Here is a 7,987-nt window from a genome sequence, read left to right on the forward strand (position 1 = left end):
GAACAGGAGTCTTGGGAGGGAGATCAGTTTTGCCCATGAAAAGTTTAAAACACTGACTGGACATCAAAGTGGAAATGCCATTTTTATGCTAAGGTGTGTGACTCAGGTTCAGTAGAGTGACCAGTACTGGGGCCTTGGATCCGGGAGGCAAAGAGAGTGGAAGCCAGGTACTTGAAGCCAGGTACTTGGTACTTGAAGCCAGGGTTCTAGATGTGATGGGGAGGGACAGTTTGGGTTTGGAAGGAGGAGGGGAGCAGTACGGACTGAGCCCTAGAACATTTCTCTGTTGGGAGGTAGGAGAGATGAGGTGAAACCTGCAAAGAAGCTGGTGGGAGCAGCCAGGAGATGGGAGGAAACCCAGGAGAGTGTGGGCTCCCAGGAGATAGGCAAGCATCAGCTGCTCAAGGAGTTGAGGGTGGAGCACAGGCCAGTGGGTCCAGCAACGTGTAGGTCACTAAGGACCTTGACCAGGGATTTTTTTTGGGCAGGGAAAGGCAAGCCTGTCTGGAAAGGGTAGAGGAAGGAGAGGTAGGACCTGGAAATAACAATCATAGACAATTTGTATGAACTTAGAGGGGCAGGGCTGACAGAGACATTTAAGGAAGTCTGGGAAGAAGCAGCAGTTATTGAGGGTATGAGATGGGAAGAAGCTGGCAGGGTGGTGGGCTGGAGGCAACGGAAGGACTTCTGGGCCAGAGCCCTGGAAGACAGCACATGGAGATCGGACAGTAGCATCAGGGGGCACTCAGCGTGGCCAAGCCAAGCGCTGCTAACAAGGAGCATCCTGGGTCCACGATGGAGCCAGGGACCTCAAGGAACAAACACATGTGCTTAGTCGCTGAGTTGTGTCTGACTTTTGCGACCACCAGGCTCTTGTAGCCCACCAGGTTCCTCTGTCTATGGAATTTTCCAGGCAAGAATACAGGAGCAAGTTTGCCATTTCCTACTCCAGAGGATCCTACTCCCGACCTATGTATGAAACCCATGTCTCTTGCATCTCCTGCCTTGATAGGTGGATTCTTTACCAGTGGGCCACCTGGGAAGCCCCCACAAGGAGCATATAGACGGACCCAGAAGACTCACTCAGGTCTCAGCCTTGACTTCTCTTAAAGTCATCCAGCAACCGACTAACTTTCAAACATCGTCGCTGCTGCTCAATCGCGTCTGACTCTTTGAGGCCCCATGGACTATAGCCCACCAGTCTCCCCTGTCCATGGGATTCTCCAGGCAAGAATACTGGAGTGGGTTGCCCTTCTTTTTTTTAACCGTGGAACAGTAATAATAGACTGAATGCTACTTAGAAAGAAAACGTAGCGCTGGGAAATATCGGAAAGAACAGAACTGCTTTCAAAACCATACAAGGCTGCAAACCTGCCCTGCCACGCGCAGCCGGACCTGGGACTGGATTAAGTTTAACCCCCCACACCCATCCACTCCCGACCCAGCATGTCCATACAAAGCGGCCTCTGCTGCCCCCTGGCGGTCAACGGTCAGAGTCTGGGCTGTGCGGTGACTCAGCCCATACACCACAGAACCTGGTGGTGGGGACGCTCAGCTGCATGTGCAGGGAGCCCTGAGGTTCCAAGGCTGTCCAAGAAAAAGTCCTGGCTGGCGCATGGGAGGGGCGCAAGCAAGAAGGCTTCGGGCCGGCCAAGGGAAGGGTGGGGGCTTCATTCACTCAACACTGAGCGTCTTGGGCAAGTGAGTAGCTGCCACTCTCACGCTTGGCCAGGTCATTAGGGAACCAGGCCTTGGTCCCTTCCTCCATGAGTTGCCTGACCTTGGAGGGGTTCCTGGCTCAGAGGAAGGGGCTGGAGTCCCAGACTCACCCTTAACCGTGCGTTCTGAGAGCCCCACGAAGCATCACCCCGTTCATCTCTTTATCCTGTCCACATCTCTCCTAGGGTCAAGCTCATCAAGGCACCCGGAGCCCCCAAATCACACCCGCCCGCGGCCCCCGGCTTAGTTTACAATATGGGCACTCAGCCACCCCAGCCGTGGGAAGCAGGGACATGCCCACCAGGATAATCAACCAAAATCAGCGTCTAATCTTTGCTCTAAGTTTGGAGGATGGAGGTTAGAGAGCATTCTAGAACTCAGGGGGGGAAGATGCCGGGACCAGAAGAAGCAAGGCACACGTGTCGTGGCACATTCTGTGGCTGGGCGGCTAAGGCTGGAGGCAGGCGGGGAGGGCTGGGGTCAGAGCGAGGTGAGGGCCTTGAGGCACCACGGACCGCTCTGAGCAAGAGGACGCCGAGCGGCTGCTGCCCTATGGAGGGAGAGCCTTGCTGGCCACCGAGTGGGCAGATCGACGGAGGCAGGGGTTCAGGGCTGGAGGCAGAACAAAACTGAAGGCAGGACTGATGCTGGCGCGAGCGGCAGTCAGAAGACTAGAGGACCGCTGGGAGGTGGGGGCCCTACGCCAGCCTTGGCTCCCGCTTTGCGCTAGAGAACCGCTAGAGGGCGCTGCTGTCCCGCGAAGCCGTGCTCGGTCTCTGGCGCCGCCCAAAGCCCGCACTCCCGCCTCGAGAAGCCCCGGAAGGGGCGGGGCGGCGCGCTCCGGGGCCGCTTCCGGCTTCAGTTCACACCGGAGGCGGGGAAGTGGGGGGGGCGGGGTGGGGAGATAGGGGTGCGCAGGGAGTCAGGAGGGTTTGGGTTCCGAAACTTGGGGAAGATTGTCAATAAGAGGGAGAGGGAAGTGTGCGAGGAAGCCGTGGTGGGCCGAGGGCAGGCAGTGTTGCGGGGTCGGGGTGGGGAACAGTGTCAGGAGGCCAAAGGGGAGGGACGACTCTGGTCTGTAAGGCTGCACCCTTCGTAGCTCTTGGCCCCCACACCTAAGCCTCCAGCCTTTTCCCTTGTGAAATACAATCCTGGAGCTCCTGGGAGGCTTGGCGCTGCCCAAGACCTGAGGGCAGGGCAAGGAAGGCTTTCCAGCAGTGGAGTAAAAAGGTGCTCAGAGATGGGGAAGCAGCTCGAGGCGGCTGGGGAAGACTTTCAGCAGATTTTCTTTAAATGTTGGAGCAATGTCCGTTTGGAGAAGAGGCCAAGCCTGTGGAGAGGACTAAAAGGGGACTAGTCAGCCCAAACCTGCTGGAGGAAACTAGCTCAGCCCAGTTATATGTGCGCTACCCCACACACGTCCCCAGCTACCCTCTCCTAGAGGATGTGGGACAGCCCTGTCTCCATAGGTTTCACTCCATCTCCCTCATCTCCTGCACCACATGGTGGCCACCCCATGCCTTCTTTCCTACTTTCTCTCGTTCACAGCAGCCAGAAAGAACTTTATTTTTAAAAATAATTTTATTGGTTTTTGTCTGTGCTGGGTCTTCCTTGCTGCATGGGCTTTCTCCAATTGCAGTGTGCCAGCTTCTCAGTGAGGTGGCTTCTCTTGTTGTAGAGCGCAGGCTCAGTAGTCGTGGCTCATGGGCGGGATCTTCCTGGACGGAGAATCAAACCTGTGTCCCCTGCATTGGCAGACAGATTCTTGACCACTGAGCCACCAGGGAAGCCTCCCATGGAGCAGATCATGTCACCCATTCTCAAAAATCCTCCAGTTGTTTTTGGGGTTTTTTTGTTTGTTTGATTTTTAACCTTACACTGCTTGTGGGATCTTAGTTTCCTGACCAGGAATTGAACCTGGGCCCCAGCAGTGAAAGTACTACGTCCTAACCACTGGACAACCAGGGAATTCCCTAAAAACCTCCAATTGTTTCCATCACATTTGGAATGAAATTTGGACATCTTCCTGCCCTGTGGCTCTGATACCCTGACCTGTCCTTACTCTCTGCTGGCACTAGCCCACAGCTGGGACTGTGCTGGCCCAGAGCATCTCAGAAGTTTTTCCCCAACAGCCTGTCACCATCCCCAACCAGGCTTATTCCTCTAACTTTGTCTAGGTGGCTTCAGTGGCAGCATTTGCTCTCTGCAGTTCTGCAGAGCAATATCTCATGCTCTCAGGGCCCAGTGACTAGCATCTCTCTCAGGACAGGTCCCGTTCCTCTTCCCCCGCTACAGCTGGTCACAATCTACAAGAAGTGCCTGAGCCTTGGTGGCTTGGCCTTGGAGGCACCTCATGGGCTGCTTGCTGTTGCATCACCTTCATTAGGGCTGTTTTTGATTCTTCATTAAATTAAATTCCAGGAAGCGGTGCTAATGAAGGCCCTAACGAGTCGCAGGAGAAGCTTCCAGCTCCAGCCTTTGGATAGCACTGACAGGGAAGGCAAGGCAACAAGGTGAGCAGAGGAGTGGCTCCTGGGGATAAGGCTGATTATTATTTCCCAGGCCCTCTTAAGGATCCTGGGTTTCCCAGGGGAGGTGGCCTTTAGAGGCCACGTAGGTGGCAGACACAGGGGCAGGTTGGACAAGAGCTCTTCAAGGACATGGAGGGGGTCTCAACTCAGTCCTGGACCCAGAGCCTTGAAGGCTCCCTGGATCCCCTGGACAGTTCTCCCCCAGTCATAGCAGCAGCACCCTGTGAGTGCCAAAGATAAGTCGGATTTTCAGGGCCAGACATGATGCTTGGAGATGCTGGGATCTGCTACAGCCTCATATACAGTCCTACCTCAGCATCTCTTAGGCACTTGGGAACTCCCTGCCTGCTCTTCACCTCACTGATGTCTCATAGGTGTCCTCTCTCACACCACAGACCCTCTTGCTCTGGCAAGGCTGGCCTTTCGGTTCCAGGAACACCCAGGCCCTTCCCGCCCTGCCCCAGTGTCTTTGCTGTCGCTTCCGCCTGTTTATTACCCTCTTCTCTTAGCTTGTCACATGCTTGGTCCCTTCTCATCGTTCAGAGTTCCCCTCCTTGGGAACAAGTCACTGTTCCTCATACATACACTTCCCAGGGGCTCCGTGTCACCCTCTTGAGTTCCTCCAAAACCCTGGAGTTCATTTCCCTGTTGTCGTGTTTGGCATGTGCTCCTGAAGGGCAGGCTTCCAGCTGCCTCCCTCACCCTCAGGTTCTCAGCACACAGTCGTTGAACGAATGACTCCTCCTCTGAGAGCCTCCTGCCTCTGTATCAGGTGGAACCCCCTAGCCTATCAAGCAACTTTTTGGCATGGAGTGCTGGCGGCCTCAGTTCTCCAGGTGCCAGAGCCAGTGGAAGGAAGGGGACCCTGACCCCAAGGCCTGCCAGGCTTGGGATTGTTTCTCTAGGGGGAGGGAAGAGAAGCCTGGGAATGGAGGTTTGGAAGAAAGGGGCAGAGAGGATGAGGTGGCTGACTCCAATCTCAAAAGTGCTGCTGGGCTCAGAAGCAGGAAAGAGGAAGTGCCGGGGGTGTACCAGGAGGTGGAGCCTGGCTAAGGGTTGCAGGGAGGGAACCAGCCCCGGCCACTGAGATCTACAGGCAGAAGTTCGCTGAGACTCTTTTATCTGTAAAGCTGTGATTTAATGGTAGAGTTTTGCTGGCGACTCCCTGCCATCTGTGAGCCATGGAGGTGGGGTGGCCAGAATCCTGGACTCGGCATCCCTGTGGGGCCTTGGCTGTTCCTGGACTCTGGGCGGGGGCAGACATGCCTACCCTGAAACTGCCTTTGGGGAAGTGCTGGCAGCTTCCCCTTCCTGGAGCCCGTGGGCTGGTATGTCACGGCCCACTAAGGGGGTCTCCATTCCTCACCCTGTTCAACCTGGTGCATGACAGGAACTCAGGACAGAAGAGCTGCTCTGTGGCCTCTGGCCTGCCCCAAGGCTGTCCTAGCTCTCCAAGGGAGCCAGTAGCAGGCCCTTCATTACAGCTGGGGTGCTATCCTCATTTCTGCTGAATGTCATTTCACTGTCCCTTACAGTCTAGTTCATGGGGTGCTGGAGCAACGTGCAGTGCAGAGAGACAAGTCATGGCTCCTCTGGTGCCCAGGAGGCCCTGGCTGGGCAACCATCCTCTGCCCCCAGAACAGCGTCTCATGAAAGGATAAAAGAACTCCTGGGTTCCCAACTGTGAAGGAAGCAGCATGCCTGTATGTCCCTCACTGGACGACCATGGATGGGTCCCGATCCCTCTGGGTCTCAGTGACCTCAGCTGCAAACCCAGATGTTTCTCTAGCTCTGACCCTCGATTTTCTCCCCACCTCTTCCCGAACCCCCTTCCCAGTCCCTGTTCCCTCTTCCTTCAGTGATCTCCCTCTAACACTGCGCACACCACCTCCACCAAGAAAGCTTCCCAACCTTCCCATGTACCTTGAATTTCTCCCCGCTCTCCACAAACAGCTATGGCATATTTTTTTTATAGCAACAGCAGGATTAATTGTTAACACTTCTCCCCGATCCAGGGTAGGGGAACCCCTGGAAAGGGTGAATTAAAGTTTATGTGATTCATTGATTTCATTTAACAAAGATTTACCTACCAGCCTCAAGGATTAAGCTGTAAGGGGTTTGGAATCAGAGATCTGAATGGGGGGAGAGACTCACTACCAGGCCTGTTAGGATCTGTTGGGGGAGGGGAAGCCCCAGGACAATAGGAGTCAGAGATGCCCAGTTTATAACCAGGGAATGAAAGATAGGGAGGAGGGAAATGGAGGAAGGGATAAAGGAGAACATGCAAGAGGGTGGGGAGAGCAAGGCAAGTCAGATGGCTGGAGTGCTAGGGTGTCACAGGGAGGGAGATGATTTGGGCCTTGGTGGGGGACAGCTCCTACAGGGCCTGGCAGAAATTACTATTATAGCAAGTCACCCATACTGAGGGTGTTCCATGTACCATGCACATTCTGAACATTTACCTACATTTCCTTCCTTAGCCCTGATCTCTGCCAGTACAATGGGTAGCTATGACTGTTAGGTCCACTTTACTGATAAAAAGACCTGAGACCCAAGGAGTTTCTGGTACTTGTCCAAAGTAATACGCAGCCAGGCAGTTTGCAGACTGCTCTCCGGAGAGTCCTTGCTATCAGCCACCACTGTTGCATTTGTGCCCCTGCACGGTCCAAAGCAATGTGTGTGGGCTTTATTCTCAGGGTACTGGGGAGCCACAGAAGGTTTGTGTGCAAGACAGTGATGTGGCTTCTTTGAGTAGGATTCCCTTGACTGCAATGTAGAGGATGTATTGTAGAGGAAACTGGAGAGCCAGGGAGAAGGCTGGAGGCCTAGAATAAGGGACAATGGGGCCATATTTGAGTGGGAGTTCAGGAGGTAAGGAAGGGAAGAAACTGACGGGGTGTAGGGATGCAGAGGAAGGATGATGGCTCTGGCTGGTCACAAGGCCACCAGGTGGAAAGCCCAGGAATAGGGATTATTGGGGGTACTTGAAATGACTGGGCTTCAGAGCAGTGATGAACATGGGGCTGGTGATTCAGGGAGAAGCTGGGCTGGAGATGGTCCTGTGGGGTTCTGAGCCCCAGAAGTGGTATGTGACGGGAAGAGCAAACAGAGGCCTCTTTCCAGTAGCCCTGGGGCCCCCATGGAGAAAGGGAGGGAGAGCCAGGAGCACTGGATGCAGAGGTCGCTGGACTCTAGGAAGAGCACTTGAAAGGAGGGACTAACTGGTACAAATACCACAAGAACTGGCTTGGGGCCAAGGGGCCATGCCTCCCAGTGGCCCTGTCCTGCCTGGCCTCCATTGATTGGGGTCTGTGTCTGCCCACCTCTGGTGAGCCTGGCCTCCGAGGGGCTGACAGGTTCTCCTGTTGCCTGGCAACTGCAAGAGCTGTTGGCTGTTGCTAGGAGCATGCTGAGGAGGCCTGAGGAGGGAGGATCAGCTCTCAAGTGAGGGGCGGGGCTGTCGAGGAAAGAGGCCCGCCTTGGAGCTGGGTTTGTAGCCTTTGTGGACAGGCTGTGTTCTCGACTGTTTGCACCCATGTTTACAAAGTGTTCTGTGGATTTGAAGCATTTTGGAGGTTGAGCCTATGTGTGGATGTATAGAGCATATCTCAGAATGTCTGTCCCTGGGTGGGTATTGTGTGTTTTCAACAGGTTCGCTGCGTGCTTGTAGCAGGCCCTGCCTGCGCTTTGATTCCAGGCAGGAGAGAGTCCTGGGGGAACCATTTGAAGATTTACAG

The 7,987-nt window shown here is 54.8% G+C and overlaps 1 non-coding gene across 1 annotated transcript; it reads right to left on the reverse strand.

The window, feature by feature from the left end:
• Positions 1–3,615: 3,615 nt before the first annotated feature.
• Positions 3,616–3,687, reverse strand: TRNAE-UUC. The gene has a single exon. It is a non-coding gene; the product is annotated as a tRNA-Glu (tRNA).
• Positions 3,688–7,987: the final 4,300 nt, after the last annotated feature.

Source organism: Cervus canadensis, chromosome 22, assembly GCF_019320065.1.
Source record: "Cervus canadensis isolate Bull #8, Minnesota chromosome 22, ASM1932006v1, whole genome shotgun sequence".
Lineage (NCBI taxonomy): Eukaryota > Metazoa > Chordata > Mammalia > Artiodactyla > Cervidae > Cervus > Cervus canadensis.